Here is a 20,356-nt window from a genome sequence, read left to right as displayed (position 1 = left end):
TGGCAGTGGTGATATGGTGATGGTGGCAGAGTGTGTTCTTGCAGCAGTGGTGATGTGGTGGTGGTTTGTGTACTAGTGGCAATTGTGGTGTGGTGGTGGTGTGTGTACTAGTGGCAGTGGTGATGTGATGGTGGTGGTTTGTGTACTAGTGGCAGTGGTGATGTGGTGGTGGTGTGTGTAGTAGTGCAGTGACGATGTGGTGATGGTGTTGTGTGTACTAGCGACAGTGGTGACGTGATGGTGGTGGTGTGTGTCCTAGCAGCCATGATGATGTGGTGTTGGTGGTGGTATATGTACTATTGGCAGTGTTGGTGTGGTGGTGATGGTGTGTATACTAGTGGCAGTGGTGATGTGGTGTTGGTTTTGTGTGCCCTAGCAGCAGTGGTGATGTGGTGGTGTGTGTCCTAGCAGCAGTGGTGTTGTGGTGGTGGTGGTAGTGGTGTGTGTCCTAGGAGCAGTGGTGACATGGTGGTGGTGGTGTGTGTCCTGGCAGCATTGGTGATGTGGTGGTGGTGTTGTGTGTCCTAGCAGCAGTGGTGATGTCATGGTGGTGGTGATGTGTGTGCTAGTGGCAGTGGTGATGTGGTGGTGGTTGTGTTGTGTCTACTAGCTGCAGTGGTGGTGGGTGAGGTGGTGGTGATGGTGTGTTTGCTCACGGCAGTGGTGATGTGATGGCAGTGGTATGTGTCCTAGCAGCAGTGGTGATGTGATGGTGACGGTGACGAGTATGGTATTGGCAGTGGTGATGTGCTCGTGGTGGTGTAAGTACTAGAGGCAGTGGTGATGTGGTGGTGGTGTATGTACTAGTGGCAGTGTTGATATGGTGGTGGTGCTTGTACTAGTGGCAGTGGTGACGTGGTGGTTGTGGTATGTCTACTAGTGGCAGTGTGATGTGGTAGTGGTGTGTGTACTAGTGGTGGTGGTGATGTGGTTGTGGTGATGTGTGTGCTAGTGACAGTGATGAATTTAAAATTTACCAGGTGCAGTTTTGCAAATGATCTTAATTTTCTTGACATTATAAAAGCCTGTAATCTTGTTCTTCTGACATATGAGTAATCAGGACTTTGAACACCAGTGCCTTCTAGGTCACAGGCTTGCATTTTTTCCACTGCAGATTGGTTGTCAGCCATTACCACCTTTCTGCTCCAATGGAAACCTTTCTAAATAAGAGCAAGATTGGACAGGATGGCTTTGATTTGAATCGCTGTAAAAACAACTTTCATGTATTGAGCTGCAGTGAGGTTTTATTTCTGCGCTGAACTTTATTTTATATTTTAAAAAGAGAAATAACAAGCAATTATATTTGGCAGATATAAAGAGACATATGAGCATGATAAATTTGGCTGTGGATCTCTCTGACCTAATCTAATAGTCATTTTGGTTTCAAATACCGAATGATTTCTCAGAGCAGCTTTTAACTTGCTTATACAGCTCAGTTAAGAAGAACTCAAATACTCCCCCAGGCACACCCAAATACAGAGACATTATAAAACATTGCTTATTAATTGCTTTTTAGGTTAAGAATTATGGTAAGGAAAGTTTTTGATTTTTTTCATTATTATTCTTTAGGTTTTAGGGTACATGTGCACAATGTGCAGGTTTGTTACATATGTGTCCATGTGCCATGTTGGTTTGCTGCACACTTTAACTCGTCATTTACCATTAGGTATACCTCCTAATGTTGTCCCTCCCCCCTCCCCCCACCCCACAACAGTCTAAGTGTGTGATGTTCCCTTTCCTGTGTCCATGAGTTCTCACTGTTCAATTCCCACCTATGAGTGAGAACATGCGGTGTTTGGTTTCTTGTCCTTCAATAGTTTACTGAGAATGATGGTTTCCATTTTCATCCATGTCCCTACAAAGGACATGAACTCATCAATTTTTATGACAGCACAGTATTCCGTTGTATATATGTGCCACATTTTCTTAATCCAATCTATCATTGTTGGACATTTGGGTTGGTTCCAACTCTTTGCTATTGTGACTAGTACCACAATAAACATACGTGTGCATGTGTCTTTATAGCAGCATGATTTATAGTCCTTTGGGAATATATCCAGTAATAGGATGGCTGAGTCAAATGGTATTTCTAGTTCTAGATCCCTGAGGAATCGCCACACTGACTTCCACAATGGTTGAACTAGTTTACAGTCCCACCAACAGTGTAAAAGTGTTCCTATTTCTCCACATCCTCTCCAGCACCTGTTGTTTCCTGACTTTTTAATGATGCCCATTCTAACTGGTGTGAGATGGTATCTCATTGTTGTTTTGATTTGCATTTCTCTGACGACCAGTGATGATGAGCATTTTTGCATGTGGTTTTTGGCTGCATAAATGTCTTCTTTTGAGAAGTGTCTGTTCATGTCCTTCGCCCACATTTTGATGGGGTTGTTTTTTTCTTGTAAATTTGTTTGAGTTCATTGTAGATTCTGGATATTAGCCCTTTGTCAGATGAGTAGGTTGTGAAAATTTTCACCCATTTTGTAGGTTGCCTGTTCACTCTGATGGTAGTTTCTTTTGCTGTGCAGAAGCTCTTTAGTTTAGTTAGATCCCATCTGTCAATTTTGGCTTTTGTTGGCATTGCTTTTGGTGTTTTACACATGAAGTCCTTGCCCATGCCTATGTCCTGAATGGTATTGCCTAGGATTTCTTCTAGGGTTTTTATGGTTTTAGGTCCAACATGTAAGTCTTTAATCCATCTTGAATTAATTTTTGTATAAGGTGTAAGGAAGGGATCCAGTTTCAGCTTTCTACATATGGCTAGCCAGTTTTCCCAGCACCATTTATTAAATAGGGAACCCTTTCCCCATTTCTTGTTTTTGTCAGGTTTGTCAAAGATCAGATAGTTATAGATATGCAGCATTATTTCTGAGGTCTGTGTTCTATTCCATTGATCTATGTCTCTGTTGTGGTACCAGTACCATGCTGTTTTGGTTACTGTAGCCTTGTAGTATAGTTTGAAGTCAGGTAGCGTGATGCCTCCAGCTTTGTTCTTTTGGCTTAGGATTGATTTTATGATGCAGGCTCTTTTTTGGTTCCATATGAACTTTAAAGTATTTTTTCCCAATTCTGTGAAGAAATTCATTTGTAGCTTGATGGGGATGGCATTGAATCTATAACTTACCTTGGGCAGTATGGCCATTTTCACGAATTCATTCTTCCAACCCATGAGCATGGAATGTTATTCCATTTTTTTGTATCCTCTTTGATTTCATTGAGCAGTGGTTTGTAGTTCTCCTTGAAGAGGTCCTTCACGTCCCATATAAGTTGGATTTCTAGGTATTTTATTCTCTTTGAAGCAATTATGAATGGGAGTTCACTCATGATTTGGCTCTCTGTTTGTGATTGGTGTGAAAGAATGCTTGTGATTTTAGTACATTGATTTTGTATCCTGAGACTTTGCTGTAGTTCCTAATCAGCTTAAGGAGATTTTGGCCTGAGAGAGTGGGGTTTTCTAGATATACAGTCATGTCATCTGCAAACAGGGACAATTTGACTTCCTCTTTTCCTAATTGAATTCCCTTTATTTCCTTCTGCTGCCCGATTGCCCTGGCCAGAACTTCCAGCACTATGTTGAATAGGGTGGTGAGAGAGGGCATTCCTGTCTTGTGCCAGTTTTCAAAGGGAATGCTTCCAGTTTTTGTCCATTCAGTATGACATATGCTGTGGGTTTGTCATAGATAGCTCTTATTATTTTGAGATACACCTCTTCAATACTTACTTTATTGAGAGTTTTTAGCATGGAGGGTTGTTGAATTTTGTCAAAGGCCTTTTCTGCATCTATTGAGATAATCACGTGGTTTTTGTCTTTGGTTCTGTTTATATTCTGGATTTCATTTATTGATTTACGTATGTTGAACCAGCCTTGCATCCCAGGGATGAAGCCCACTTGATCATGTTGTATAAGCTTTTTGATGTGCTGCTGGATTCGGTTTGCCAGTATTTTATTGAGGATTTTTGCATCAATGTTCATCAAGGATACTGGTCTGAAATTCTCTTTTTTGGTTGTGTCTCTGCCGGGCTTTGGTATCAGGACAATGCTGGCCTCATAAAATGAGTTAGGGAGGATTCCCTCTTTTTCTATTGATTGGGATAGTTTCAGAAAGAATGGTATCAGTTCCTCCTTGTACCTCAGGTAGAATTCGGCTGTGAATCCATCAGGTCCTGGACTCTTTTTGGTTGGTAAGTTATTGATTATTGCCACAATTTCAGAGCCTGTTATTGGTCTATTCAGAGATTCAACTTCTTCCTGGTTTAGTCTTGGGAGGGTGTATTTGTCGAGGAATTTATCCATTTCTTCCTGATTTTCTAGTTTATTTGTGTAGAGGTGTTTGTAGTATTCTCTGATGGTAGATTGTATTTCTGTGGGATCAGTGGTGATATGCCCTTTTTCATTTTTTATTGCATCTATTTGATTCTTCTCTCTTTTTTCTTTTTTAATCTTGCTATCAGTCTATAGGGGGTGGAGCCAAGATGGCCAAATAGGAACAGCTCCAGTCTACAGTTCCCAGCATGAGCGACACAGAAGATGGGTGATTTGTGCATTTCCACGTGAGGTACCAGGTTCATCTCACTAGGGAGTGCCAAAGAGTGGGTGCAGGACAGTCGGTGCAGCACACTGTGTGCGTGCCAAAGCAGGGTGAGGCATTGCCTCACTCAGGAAGTGCAAGGGGTCAGGGAGTTCCCTTTCATAGTCAAAGAAAGGGGTAACAGATGGCACCTGGAAAATCGGGTCAGTCCCACCCTAATACTGCGCTTTTACAATGGGCTTGGAAAACGGCACACCAGGAGATTGTGTCCCACACCTGGCTCGGAGGGTCCTATGCCCATGGAGTCTCACTGATTGCTAGCACAGCAGTCTGAGATCAAACTGTAAGGTGGCAGCGAGGCTAGGGAGGGGCACCCACCATTGCCTATGCTTGCTTAGGTAAACAAAACAGCCAGGAAGCTTGAACTGGGTGGAGCCCACCACATCTCAAGGAGGTCTGCCTGCCTCTGTAGGCTCCACCTCTGGGTGGAGACAAACAGAAGGTCAGCAGGAACCTCTACAGACTTAAATGTCCCTGTCTGACAGCTTTGAAGAGAGTAGTGGTTCTCCCAGCATGCAGCTGGAGATCTGAGAATGGGCAAACTGCCTCCTAAAGTGGGTCCCTGAACCCCAAGCAGCCTAACTGGGAGGCACCCCCCAGTAGGAACAGACTGACACCTCACTCAGCCATGTACTCCTCTGAGACAAAATTTCCAGAGGAACTATCAGACAGCTGAATTTGAGGTCTCATGAAAATCCACTGTTCTGCAGCCACCACTGCTGACACCCAGCCAAACAGGGTCTGGAGTGGACCTCTAGCAAACTCCAACAGACGTGCAGCTGAGGGTCCTGTCTGGTAGAAGGAAAACTAACAAACAGAAAGGACATCCACACCAAAATCCCATCTGTACATCAGCATCATCAAAGACCAAAAGTAGATAAAACCACAAAGATGGGGAAATAGCAGAGCAGAAAAACTGGAAACTCTGAAAAGCAGAGCACCTCTCCTCCTCCAAAGGAACGGAGTTCCTCACCAGCAATGGCACAAAGCTGGATGGAGAATTACTTTGACAAGTTGAGAGAAGAAGGCTTCAGACGATCTAACTACTCCGAGCTACATGAGGAAATTCAAAACAATAGCAAAGAAGTTAAAAACTTTGAAAAAAAATTAGACAAATGGATAACTAGAATAACCAATGCAGAGAAGGGCTTAAAGGAGCTAATGGAGCTGAAAGCCAAGTTTCAAGAACTACCCAAAGATTGCAGAAGCCTCAGTAGCCGATGCAATCAACTGGAAGAAACGGTATCAGTGATGGAAGATGAAATGAATGAAATGAAGCGAGAAGGGAAGTTTAGAGAAAAAGGAATAAAAAGAAATGTACAAAGCCTCCGAGAAATATGGGACTATGTGAAAAGACCAAACCTATGTCTGATTGGTGTACCTGAAAGTGACAGGGAGAATGGAACCAAGTTGGAAAACACTCTGCAAGATATTATCCAGGAGAACTTCCCCAATCTAGCAAGGCAGGCCAACATTCAGATTCAGGAAACACAGAGAATGCCACAAAGATACTCCTTGAGAAGAGCAACTCCAAGACACCTAATTATCAGATTCACCAACATTGAAATGAAGGAAAAAATGTTAAGGGCGACCAAGAGAAAGGTCAGCTTACCCACAACGGGAAGTCAAATCAGACGAACAGCTGATCTCTCGGCAGAAACTCTACAAGCCAGAAGACAGTGGGGGCCGATATTCAACATTCTTAAAGAAAAGAATTTTCAACCCAGAATTTCATATCCAGCCAAACTAAGCTTCAGAAGTGAAGGAGAAATAAAATACTTTGCAGACAAGCAAATGCCGAGTGATTTTGCCACCACCAGGCCTGCCCTAAAAGAGCTCCTGAAGGAAGCACTAAACATGGAAAGGAACAACCAGGACCAGCCACTGCAAAAGCATGTGAAATTGTAAAGACCATCGAGGCTAGGAAGAAATTGCATCAACTAATGTGCAAAATAACCAACTAACATCATGATAGGATCAAATTCACACATAACAGTATTAATTTCAAATGTAAATGGGCTAAATGCTCCAATTAAAAGACACAGACTGGCAAATTGGATAAGGAGTCAAGACCCATCAGTGTGCTGTATTCAGGAAACCCATCTCATGTGCAGAGACACACATAGACTCAAAATAAAGGGATGGAGGAAGATCTATCAAGCAACTGGAAAACAAAAAAAGGCAGGGGTTGCAATCCTAGTCCCTGATAAAATAGACTTTAAACCAACAAAGATCAAAAGAGAGAAAGAAGGCCATTACATAATGGTAAAGGGATCAATTCAACAAGAAGAGCTAACTATCCTAAATATATATGCACCCAACACAGGAGCACCCAGATTCATAAAGCAAGTCCTGAGTGACCTACAAAGGGGCTTAAACTCCCACACAATAAAAATGGGAGATTTTAACACCCCACTGTCAACATTAGACAGATCAATGAGACAGAAAGTTAACAATGATATCCAGGAATTGAACTCAGCTCTGCACAAAGTGGACCTAATAGACATCTACAGAACTCTCCACCCCAAATCAACAGAGTATACATTTTTTTCAGCACCACACCACACCTATTCCAAAATTGACCACATAGTTGGAAGTAAAGCTCTACTCAGCAAGTATAAAAGAACAGAAATTATAACAAACTGTCTCTCAGACCACAGTGCAATCAAACTAGAACTCAGGATTAAGAAACTCACTTGAAACCGCTCAACTTCATGGAAACTGAGCAACCTGCCCCTGAATGACTACTGGGTACATAAGGAAATGGAGGCAGAAATAAAGATGTTCTTTGAACCCAACGAGAACAAAGACACAACATAGCAGAATCTCTGGGACACATTCAAAGCAGTGTGTAGAGAGAAATTTATAGCACTAAATGCCCACAAAAGAAAGCAGGAAAGATCCAAAATTGACACCCTAACATCACAATTAAAAGAATTAGAAAAACAAGAGCAAACACATTCAAAAGCTAGCAGAAGGCTAGAAATAACTAAAATCAGAGCAGAATTGAAGGAATTAGAGACACAAAAAACCCTTCAAAAAATTAATGAATCCAGGAGCTGGTTTTTTGAAAAGATCAACAAAATTGAAGTTTTTGATTTTTGAGAGACATTAAAGTAAAATGATATTTACTCTTTACATGCTAATTTACCCTTTTAAGTTATGGGACATTTTTATCCATTCTGTAAATTGTGTGAAGCTTTTGAAACATCTTTAGATAGAAGTTGTTTCTTTTCAGTCTATTTTTCTAAGAACCTTTACTGTCAAATAAGAAAGTTCATTTACCAAGGGATATGTATAAGTATTGAATGTTAAATATTTGTTGTGGAAAGACGAAAATGACATTAATGAATCAATTAACTTTTAGTGCAAATATTTTTAACACATTGTTAGGCCCTACTTCTGGTTTTCAAAATTATAACATTATGTCATAGGAATAAAATTATCCTTATAAAATATTTATATACATATAGTACATGTTTAAGGTGTGACTATATGTATAGTATATATTATCTGTTATTTTATGTATAAATACACACAGTATTTTACAGGACTTTTTTTTCCAGAAGAAAGCAACTTTATTACACTTTAATATAAACCTACTTTTCGATAAAATTTACTTTAAATAAGTGATACAATCTTTTGGGCAAACTATTGAACAAAAAAATTCCATTTTCACTTTCCATTGAGTTGATTTAGTTGAAAACATTCAGTTTAAAAAATCAATGTACATATTTTATAATACGTTTTTTTAGACCAAGCTGAGGATTTGGGGTCTGTTCTTTACTGTAGGGGAGGAAATGAAGCCTCAAAAATGAGCTTGTGCAATTGGAAAAGTTGTCAGAAGACTGTGTGTCAGTGAGAATGAGAAGCAGGTAACCGTACTTGGTGAGGATGCTCAATCAGTTACCATTGCACTCCTGGGAGCATGTGACCAGTGTTACTGCAGCAGACCAGAGCTTGGGTCACCCCCGGTAGTACCAACTGTGAGTCAACCACTCCCTTAAAAAAATGGAAGCAGTACATCAGAGTCATGCAAAATATATGCTACACCTGCCTGACAGGTCACTGCTGGGCCACGATAACCCTGCAGTGAGTTCCCTTAGAGGTGGATTATGACGAGGGTCTTGTCCCTGAGTCCCACTGCTGCTTTAATGCTGCTGGCCTGCCCAATCACCATCACCCAGAATTGCCTAAGATCCCACTCTGGGCGCTAAGCTCTGTTTCTCTGTCTTTCACAGATTTCCCTCCCACGTATCGTCATGGTCCAGTGTGTCTTATTTCACTTCCCTGGATCTTCACTGCCTGGATTAGGATCAGTGTAGTGTCAGAAATACAGACTTTAGGTCGCAGATCCTACTTGGGTAAGTTACTTAGTCTCTCTGTCCAGCTCTTTCATCTCCAAAACAGGTAAATTTATTACACTGGCTCATTAAAACCCCAAGCCTTGAGAGGAAGGTTGAAAGCATATGGATCGTTTCATTTGCAAGGATGGGGGGAAGAAAGGAAAAAGAGAGAATCTAAAGGTAATATAATAAAGTTGGAGAACTTGTTCAAATGACAATTACATTGTTTACTTTTAAATCATGTATTTTATTTATTTATTTTGTTATTTAGTACCAACTAATGGCCAGACACTGTGCTGGGCTCTCAGTGTACAAAAATACAGAGAACCCAGATCCAGGAGCTCCATTTGCATGGAGAGGAGGTTGTAATAGACATATGAACACATAGCTATAGCAAGTGTAGAAACTGAAGTGTGACAAGATATTTGTCAGGAAAGAGGAAGGCACTGAAGGTGGCCCAGAATCCTGTCACAGAGGAGGAGACATTTGTCTTTAATTTTGAAAGGTGGAAAAGGATTAATCAGCACTAGTGGGGAGGAATCTGGGCAGAAAAGGAAAGATTAGAGTGTGCTCAGCCTCTTTGGGAATTGATAAGTGGTTTGCACAACTGAAAAGCAAGGTGTGAGGGGAGGACCTTTGAGATTCAATGGTGGGCATGTAGACAAGGGTCCTAGGAGCCAGACAAAGGCATTTAGAGTTCACAGTTCAGGAATCAACGACTGCGACAATGATGTGACGAGGTCACAGAAACCACAGAGAGCATAGTTTTTCTTTTTTTTTTAATTGCCTGAGTGCAACGGCTCATGCCTGTAAGCTTAGCAATTTGTGAGGCCAAGGAAGGAGGATACCTTGAGTCCAGGAGTTCAAGACCAGCCTGAGCAACATAGCAAAATCCCATCTCTACAAAAAATTAAAAAAATTAATCCAGTGTGGTTGCACGTGGCTGTACTTCCAGCTGCTCAGGAGGCTGAGGCAGGAGGATCGCTTGAGCCTGAGAGGTTGAGACTGCAGTGAGCCATGATTGCACCACCGCATCCCAGCCTGGGCAACAGAGAGGCTGTCTCAGAAAAAAAAATTATTAATATTTGTTTTGATTGACAAATCATAACTGTATACATTTGTGGGGTACAATGTGATATTTTGATAATTGTATACAAGATGAAATAATTAGATCAAGCTAACATATTCACTGCCTTCCTTACCTATTCTTTTTCATGGTGAGACGACTGAAATTTGTGGGCTTAATTATTCTGAAATACATCACACATCATTACCGAATACAGTACCTTACTATGCAATGGATCACCAACGCTCTGTCTATCTGAAACTATGTTCTCTTTGATCATCAACTCCCCACTCCCTGTCTTCCCCCACCCCGCACCTGTCAGCCTCTGGTAACCATCATTCTACTTCCTATTTCTGAGTTCAACCTTATTAGATTTCACATTCCAGTTAGATCATGGGATATTTGTCTTTCTGCACCTACATTATTTCTCTCAGCATAAAGTCCTCCAGATTCATCCATGTTGTCACAAATGACAGGATTTCCTTCTTTTTAAAGGCTGAATGGTATGCCATTGTATGTATACCACATTTATCCTTTCATCCATGGGTGGACACGTAGGTTGATTCCACATCTTGGCTGTTATGAATAGGGCTGCAATAAACATGGACGTGCAGACGTCTCTTGCACCTACCTTTAATTACTTGGGAAACACACCAAGAATCGAGATTACTGCATCATTTGCTGGTTCTATATTCAGTTTTTTGAGGAACCTCCATGTCATTTTCCACAATGGCTGTAGTAATTTACATTTCCACTATGCATAAATGTTCCTTTTCCTCTGCATCCTCTCCAACATTTATTTTTCATCTTTTTGATAACAGCCATTCCAACAGGGGTGAGGTGATACCTCATTGTGGTTTTTATTTGCATTTTTCTAATAATTAGAGATGCTAGCATTTTTTCATGTACCAGCTAACTACTTGTAAATCTTCTCTTGAGGAAATCGGATCCTTTGGCCATTTTAACATCATCTGATTATTTGTTTTCTTGCTATTGAGTTGAGTTTCTTTTATATTTTGGATATTAGCTGCTTATTTGATGTATGATTTGCAAATGTTTTACTCCATTTTATGTGTTGTCTCTTCTCTCTGCTGATTGTTTCCATTGCTGTGCAGAAGCTTTTGAGTTTGACGCCATCTTATTTGTGTGTTTTTGGTTTGATTGCCTGTGCTTTCAGGGTCTTATCCAAAAAAATTCATTACCCGCACCAACGTTATAGAACTTTCCCCTATGTTTTCTTCTAGTCATTTTAGAATTTCAGTTTTTATATTTAAGTCTTTTATCCATTATTTATTTATTTATTTATTTATTTAGAGACAGGGACTCCATGGTCTGTGTTTGTGAATAGGCTCATATTTCAGTTGCAAGCAATATGATAACTTTAAAGTTCAGTTGCTGGTTAAGAACTGTCTTTCTTATTAAGTTGATACTGAACTTGATGTCTTTTTGCAGCACTAACGGAGATTACTGGTGCTGCCTTTTAGCTTTTGATCATTTATGCAATCCTAGATCTTTAGCTTTATGTTGTAAAAGGGGTATTTTTTTCAAAATTTCTTGGTGAAAGTATTAAAGTTGTCATTGTTATGATCATAAGTGTAAACAGGTACATAAAGAAGTGGCAATACATTGTTAAGGCTGCTGTTATTCATGATGCTTAGCCAAATGAAGGTGCAATTAATACTGCCATGAAGAACTGGAATGACGTCAGCTCAGGAACAGCAAGTTTAGGTAGTTTGACTGTAGTGAATTTTCATAAATGGAATAGTTAATCATTTTAGTGGCTCTTCGGGGTCAATTCAGGCTGTTTTACTTGATCCACTTCTCATCATTATCCTTACAAGGTCTTCTGAGATAACACGGCCAAAAATGTGAATATTTGGGGGACCTTGGAGATGATCTAGCTCACTTTATTTTGTAGAAAAGAAAACAGATTCAGGGAAAGGGCATGCATTGCTTAAGGTGATTCAGCAGGTTTGGAGCAGAAATGCAATACAATCTCTGTTCTTTTCTTCTCAGATCCATAATTTTTTTCACAACAATGAACTACTTTATTTCTGATTCCTTATTCTTTCTGTTTTATATTTTGCCAGCATTGTCTTACCAAGATCCTATTTTTTACCTCAAATATTTAAATTCATTACCACTATTATCTCTTTATAAGTAAAAGTACTAGTTGTTATTATAAATGATTATTCAATCACTTTTCATTTTTGGGGGGTCCAGTACAAAGTTAGTAACAGATAAACATTATAGGCCTTGGCAATCCAAGGGGAGCTCAAGTCCTCTAGGGCACGTCAGGAGAAGGCTAAATGACAGATGTGCTACGAGTGGACAGAATACAACTCTCATGCAGACTATTGAGTATTTGATGTTCTTCAACAATTTCATTAATCTTCAGTTTTTTTCCTCTTTGAAGTGAAAGTCTGCTGTGACTTTTAAGTTTCTTTTGAAATAATTATAGATTCACAGGAAGTTGCAAAAGGTACAGGGATGTCTTAGGTACTCTTCACGAATTCCAGTGGTGACATCTCGCATAGCCATAGACTATTATCAAAACCTGGAAACTGACATAGGTACAATTCAAAAAGCTTACTCAGATCGCAACCGTTTTGTACGCATTTGTTTTTGTATGTGTGTATGTGTGTGCGTTTGTTCTGTGCATTTTTATGCGGTGTAGATCTCTGTAACTATCACTTCTACAGTCAAGATACAGAACAGTAGCCTCACCACCAGGCTCCAACTTGCAATCTTTGCGGACAGTCTGACATGTTTTCCTCCATCCCTTCCCCTTGGCAACCCCATAGTCTTTTCTCCATCTTTACAATTTTATTTCAATAATTTATATAAATGTAATTGTACAAAATCATATTTTTAGAGGGAAGAAACAAGTCACAGATATTTTTGTTAGCATTGTAAAATAGTCTTTAACATTCATTTGTTTTATGTCTCAAAAATATGTCTCAAAAAATGTGACTTGTTCTTTCCCATATTTTCTGATATCAGGGTAGGAAATCAATACCAAACAAAACAATTCCATTCATTTTTTTTCCACAGCTTGTTTTTCACTGTCATTTCCTAACACTTATTGTTCCATTTACTCTTTCTCTCTGTTTTCTATCACATAAAAGTAACTTCGTATTCTTTATCTCTTCTAAGAAAACTTGATAATTAGTCTTTAATGTGAAGCCTGGACCACTCTTGTTTTGATTTTGATTTTGTGTTATGGGTGTTCTTTTGTGTGTCTGCTCTTGTGGAGAGTCCTTGTGAAGCTGGGCTTTTCCAGTGGTTTGTCAAAATGGAAATAGATATTTAAGAAACCAAACACAAAATTATTTTGCTCCAGGAATTCATGATTTCTGAGAAAACACTACCTCTTCCAACTGGATATTGTGAATATTATTCATATTATCCTTTACTCCCTTTTATTAAAGCTGTATTTTTTTTTACACATTTGTATAACTCAGGTAATGAAATGTGAAACTAAGCAACTGCCTACCAATTACAATTGATATTAATGATGCTACTGGGAGGCCACCTCTACAGTGGCTGCGCCAAGTCTAGGGACTTGCTAGCTTTGCTAAGTTACATGGGATTGCCTACGTACTAAATGGAGATGGGGGACAGGACCGAGGATGTGGCGGCACCGACCCACCCCGACGTGGAAGCCCAGGATGGGGCCCCAGGCACGGCACGGCGGGGAGCCGGAAGTGGGCATGCGATGGCGGACGACACCACAGCATCCAGCGGGCCACCACCGGGGCAAGCAAACCCCACGACCATGGCCACAAGCGCTGCCAGGCAGGCAGCGGGGCACGCTTCCAGCCCTGGACACACCGTGATGTGAGCTGGGTGGGCAGGGAGTGGTTGGGGAGGAGGGGTGGTGGGGAGGAGGGGTGCAGGAGTGGTGGTGGGCTGGATGCTGGGTCGCCATCGGGGCAGGCAGTGAACCACAGTGACCAGGACCTGCTCCCGTACCCTCTCCCCACCTGACCCATCCTATTTACTTTCCTCTCCCCCCCACAATGTGCCCCCACTGCGGACAATGTGCAATGATGACAATGGCATGGGACTTTCTACCCAGCCAGGGCCAATGAACCCCGCACCACAAGCCACATGCAGTGCAAGGGAGCCCCCGAGGGAAGAACCCAGACCATGGTGGCGGCCACTGGAACTCGGCCCGAGCCAGCTCTCTTCCCTCTCCATCTTCGCGGATGGTGGTGCAGCCCTGTATCTCTCCCTCACAGCCAGGCATCCCCCTTCCACCTACCACTCAATGCGTGACCACGCAGGGCCCAAGAGAGGAGGGGGAAGGGGTGGGCGTGGTGGAAGTGGAGGGCAGATGTCGCCAGGTCTGCACTTGGGGGAACAGGGCCCCTGCAGGCCGTGAGAGAACCACCAGCTGTGCACACTGAGGAGCCTGGAGGCACCCCCGGGGGTGATTGACTGGCAAGCTACAGTGAGACAGGTGTAGCCCCGGGAGGAACCTGGGGCTGCAAGTGCATTTGAAGTGTGGATGATCAATGTGTCCTGCAATTCACATTAATTCTTGCATTTAGGTACGCTCTTCATCGACACATGAGCCAAGTGGTCCACAGCTAAGAGTCGCATGAGGTTGATTTGGCGAGGGTGCTCCCAACACTGGGAGGCCCTCCTGGCACAGCACATCACCCAGAGTGGTTGCCTTAGGCTGGCCAGTCAGACAGCAATGGGACCCGACTCTGGAGAGGGAGCGGAAGGTTTCACAACACAGGGAGGTGTGTGCTGACCATGCGGGGGGAATGCTGACACCACCCCACAGGCGCCCGGGGGTTCCTGTCCCCATGGCATGGGGCACACGCCACATGTATGGCACATGCGTCACAGCACGATGGCCGCTGGATAAAGCTCCCACCTGATGGCCACCATGACAGCGGTGTCAGCAGTGACATAGAAGTGTGGTGTGGACCTGACCAGGATTCAGAGTCTGCAGGGGAGGCAAGTGAGGGGCTGGGCCCCTCTCAAAGGGACTCCCCCATGGGCCCACTGCACCCGACCCAGGGGCTAATGGGTGACCCCCCAAGGGGTCCTTAAACCTCCATGCTGGAATGTGCTGGGTACCTGAATGGCGGGGAAGTGGACAAGGAGAGGGGGACTGGCATCCAACCCCTGACCCTCAAGATGCCCTAGCTGGAAGGGTGGGGAGAGCTAGTGGGCCAGGCTGCCCAGTGGCATGGTGTGGCAGAGGTGACAACATTGGCACTGGCAGCAACAGGAACCTGGCCTATGTGACTGCCTTGGACATCAGTTACAGTAGCAAGAATATAAGCAGATACCAGCCCACCAACAAAGCAGGAATGAACATTCTTTTTTCTCTAAACTTCTCTTCTTGCTTCTTTTCATTCATTTGATCCTCCGTCACTGATATCCTTTCTTCCAGTTGATTGAAACAGCTATTGAGGCTTGTGCATTTGTCACGTAGTTCTTGTGCTGTGGTTTTAAGCTACATCAGGTCCTTTAAGGACTTTTCTGCTTTGATTACTCTAGTTAGCCATTTGTCTAATCCTTTTTCAAAGTTTTTAACTTCTTTGCCATGGGTTCAGACTTCCTCCTTTAGCTCAGAGTAGTTTGATAGTTTGAAGCCTTCTCTCAATACGTCAAAGTCCTTCTCCATCCAGCTTTGTTCCATTGCTGGTGAGCAGCTGCATTCCTTTGGAGGAGGAGAGGTGCTCTGATTTTTAGATTTTTCAGTTTTTCTCCTCTGTTTCTTCCCCATCTTTGTGGTTTTATCTACTTTTGGTCCTTGATGATGGTGATGTACAGATGGGTTTTGGTGTGGATATTCTTTCTGTTTGTTAATTTTCCTTCTAACAGTCAGGACCCTCAGCTGCAGGTCTGTTGGAGTTTTCCGGAGTTCCACTCCAGACCCTGTTTGTCTGGGAATCAGCAGCGGAGGCTGCAGAACAGCAGATATTGGTGAACAGCAGATATTGGTGAACAGCAAATATTGCTGCCTGATTTCTCCTCTGAAAGATTTCTGTCAGAGGAGTACCTGGCCATGTGAGGTGTCGGTCTGTCCCTACTGGGGGATGCCTCCCAGTTAGGCTACTCAGGGTTCAGGGACCCACTTGAGGAGGCAGTCTGTCTGTTCTCAGATCTCCAGCTGCATGCTAGAAGAACCACTGCTCTCTTCAAAGCTGTCAGACAGGGACATTTAAGTCTGCAGAGGTTTCTACTGACTTTTGTTTGGCTATGCCCTGCCCCCAGAGGTGGAGTCTACAGAGGCAGGCAGGTCTCACTGAGCTGCAGTGGGCTCCACCCAGTTCGAGCTTCACAGCTACTTTGTTTGCCTACTCAAGCCTCGGCAATGGCAGGCGCCCCTCCACTAGCCTCGCTGCCACCTTGCAGTTTGAACTCAGACTGCTGTGCTAGCAATGAATGAGGCTCTGTGGTCATAGGACCCTCTGAGCCAGGCACGGGATATAATCTCCTGGTGTGTCCTTTGCTAAGACCATCAAAAAAGCACAGTATTAGGGTGGGAGTGACCCGATTTTCCAGGTGCCATCCATCACCCCTTTCCTTGGTTAGGAAAGGGAATTCTCCTACCCCTTGCACTTCCTGGGTGAGGTGATGCCTCACCATGGCTCGAATCAGGCTCAGTGCACTGCACCCACTGTCCTGCACCCACTGACATTCCCGAGGGAAATGCATGTGGTACCTCAGTTGGAAATGCAGAAATCATTCTTCTTCTGCATCACTCATGATGAGAGTTGTAGACTGGAGCTGTTCCTATTTGGCCATCTTGGCTCCACCCCCCTTCCTTGTTTTTTCTATGAGGATGCTACCTTTTTCACCATAGGACTCAATGTGCTCCCAAGTATCTCTTCGCAGATTCTGCAAAAACAGTGTTTCCAAACTGCTCAACCAAAAGAAATGTTTGAGTCTGTGAGATCAATGCACACATCCCAAATCAGTTTCCCAGAAAACCCCTCTCTAGTTTTCCTCTGAAGATTTTCCTTTTTTCACCACAGGCCTCAATATGCTTCCAAATATTGCTTCATAGATTCTACAAAAGCAGTGTTTCCAAACTGCTCAATCAAAAGAAAGGATTAACTTTCTGAGATGAATGCACACATCACAAATCAGTTTCTCAGAAAGACTCTTTCTAGTTTTCAGCTGAAAATATTTCCTTTGTGACCATAGACCTCAATGCACTCCCAAATATCACTTTGCAGGTTCTACAAATACAGTGTTTCCAAACTGCTCCATCAAAATAAAGGTTTAAGTGTGTGAGATGAATGCACACATCACAAAGCAGTTTCTCAGAAAGCTTCTTTCTAATTTTAATCTGAAGATATTTCCTTTTTCACTATAGGCCTCAATGGGCTCCCAAGCATCCTTCCTCAGATTCTACAAAAACAATGTATACAAACTGTCCCATCAAAAGAAAGGCTTAATTCTGTGAGATGACTGCACATATCACAAAGCAATTTCTCAGAAAGTTTCTTTCTGTTTTTTCTCTGAATATATTTCCTTTTTCAACCTAGGCCTCCATGCGCTAAAAAATACACATTTGCAGATTTTACAAAGACATTTTCCAAACTGCTGAATTACAGGAAAGGTTTAACTCAGGAAGATGAATGCACCCTTCACAAAGCAGCTTCTCATTCACTTCCTTCTAGTTTTTCTCTGAAGTAATTTCCTTTTTCACCATAGGACTTAATGCACTCCAAAATATCCCTTCATAGATTCCACAAAAACAGTGTTTCCAAACTGCTCAATACAAAGAAAGTTATAACTCTGTGAGATGAATGGACACAACACAAAGCAGTTTCTCAGAAAGCTTCTTTCTAATTTTTCTATGAAGGTATTTCCTTTTTCACAATATGCCTCAATGAGCTACCAAATATTCCTTTGCATATTCCATAAAAACAGTGTTTCTAAACTGTTCAATCAAAGTAAGTTTTACCTCTGTGAGATGAATGAACGCAATACAAAGCAGTTTCTCAGAAACTTCTTTCTAGTTTTTCTCTGAAGATAATGCATTTTTCACTATGTGCCTCAACGTGCTTCCAAATATCCCTTTGCAGATTCTACAAAAACAGTGTTTCCAAACTGTTCCATCAAAAGAAAGTTTTGAGTCTTTGAGACAACTGCATACATCAGAAGGCAGCATCTCAGAAATCTTCTTTCTAGCTTTTTGATAAAGATATTTTATTTTACACCATAGACCTCAATGCAGTCCCAAATATTCCTTTGCAGATTCTACAAAAACAGTGTTTCCAAACTTTTCCATCCAAAGAAATATTTACCTTTGTGGGAAAAATGCACACAACACAAATCAGTTTCTCAGAAAGCAACTTTCTGGTTTTTCTCTAAAGATATTTCCTTTTACACCATAGGCCTCAAGGCACTCCCTAATATCCCTCTGCAGATTCTAAAAAAATGTTTCTGAACTACTCAATCAAAAGAAAATATTAACTCTGTGAGATGAATGCACACATCACAAAGGAGTTTCTCAGAAAGCTTCTTTCTAATTTTAATCTGGAGACATTTCCTGTTTCACTACAGGCCTCAATGGGCTCCCAAACATCCCTCCTCAGATTCTACAGAAACAGTGTATAGAAACTGCCCCATCAAAAGAAATGTTTAACTCTGTGAGATGAGTACACACATCACAAATCAGCTTCTCAGAAAGCTTCTTTCTGGTTTTTCTCTGAAGATATTTCCATTTTCACCATAGGCCTCAATGAGCCCCCAAATATCCTTTCGTAGATACTAGAAAAACAGTTATTCAAAACAGCCCCATCAAAAGAAAGGTTTAACTCTGAGGTGAATGCGCACTTCACAAATCAGTTTCTCATAAGGCTTATTTCTAGTTTTTCTCTGAAGATATTTCCTTTGTCACCCTAAGCCTCAATGCACTCCCAAACATCTCTTTGCAGATTCTATAAAAATGGTCTTGACAAACTGCTCCATCAAAAGAAAAGTTTAACTATGTCAGATGAATAGAAACATTACAAAGCAGTTCCTCAGAAACCTTCTTTGTAGTTTTTTGCTGAACAAATTTCCTTTTTCACCAGAGGCCCCAATGCACTCCTAAATTTCCCTTCACAGATTCTATAAAAACAGTGTTTCTGGCCGGGCGTGGTGGCTCATGCTTGTAATCCCAGCACTTTGGGAGGCTGAGGAGGGCAGATCATGAGGTCAGGAGATCGAGACCACGATGAAACCCCGTCTCTACTAAAAATACAAAAAATTAGCTGGGCGTGGTGGCGGGCGCCTGTAGTCCCAGCTACTTGGAGGCAGAGGCAGGAGAATGGCGTGAACCCAGGAGGCAGAGCTTGCAGTGAGCCGAGATTGTGCCACTGCACTCCAGCCTGGGCAACAGAGCAAGACTCCATCTCAAAAAAAAAAAAAACAGTGTTTCCAAACTGCCCTTTCAAAAGAAATTTTCATCACTGTGAGATGAAGGCACACATCACAAAGCAGTATCTCAGAAAGATTCTTCTTAGTTTTTATGTGGTGATATTTCTTTTTCAATATAGGCCTCCATGCACTCCTAAATATCCCTTCGCAGAATCTACAAAAACAGTGTTTTGAAACTTCTCAATGAAAAGAAAGACTTGAGTCTGTGAGGTGAATGCACACATCACACAGTAGTTTCTCAGAAAGCTTCGTTCTAGTTTTTCTCTGAAGATATTTTGGGTTTCACCATAGGCCTCAACTAGCTCCCAAATATCAATCGTATATCCTACAAAATCAGGTTTCCAAACAGCTCCTTCAAAAGAAAGGTTTAACTCTCTGAGTTGAATGCATACATCAAGAAACAGTTTCTCAGAAAGTTTCTTTCCAATTTTCATCTGAAGATATTTCCTTTTTCACCATAGACCTCAATGGGCTACAAAGTATTCCTTTGCAGATATGAAAAGCCAGTGTTTCTAAACTGCTCCATCAAAAGAAACATTTAACTCTATGAGCTGAATGCACTCATCACAAAGCAGTTTCTCAGAAAGCTTCTATCTTTTTGCTAAACCTATTTCTTTTTCACCATAGATCTCAAGGCAGTCCCAGATATCCTTTTGCAGATTGTAGAAAAAAAGTGTTTCCTAACAGTTCCATCAAAAGAAAGGTTTTCTCAGTAAGATGAATGGACACATCACAAATCAGTTTATCAGAAAGATTCTGATTTTTAACTAAAGATATTTCCTTTTTGACTATAGGCCTCAATGTGCCCCCAATTATCCCTTCTCTGATTATACAAAAACAGCGTATCCAAACTGTTCCATCAAAAGAAAAGTTTAACTGTGAGACGACTACACATATCAAAAAGCAGTGTCTCTGAAAGCTTCCTCTTAGTTTTAATGTGAAGATATTTC

At 41.9% G+C, this 20,356-nt stretch overlaps 1 pseudogene; it reads right to left on the bottom strand.

Moving 5' to 3' along the window:
• Nucleotides 1–14,452: 14,452 nt before the first annotated feature.
• Nucleotides 14,453–14,605, bottom strand: LOC129483707 (uncharacterized; annotated as a pseudogene).
• Nucleotides 14,606–20,356: the final 5,751 nt, after the last annotated feature.

This window comes from Symphalangus syndactylus, chromosome 5 (assembly GCF_028878055.3).
Source record: "Symphalangus syndactylus isolate Jambi chromosome 5, NHGRI_mSymSyn1-v2.1_pri, whole genome shotgun sequence".
In the NCBI taxonomy this organism is placed as follows: domain Eukaryota; kingdom Metazoa; phylum Chordata; class Mammalia; order Primates; family Hylobatidae; genus Symphalangus; species Symphalangus syndactylus.
Note: the sequence above shows the minus strand (reverse complement) of the source record. Positions and strands in the feature narration are given on the sequence as shown.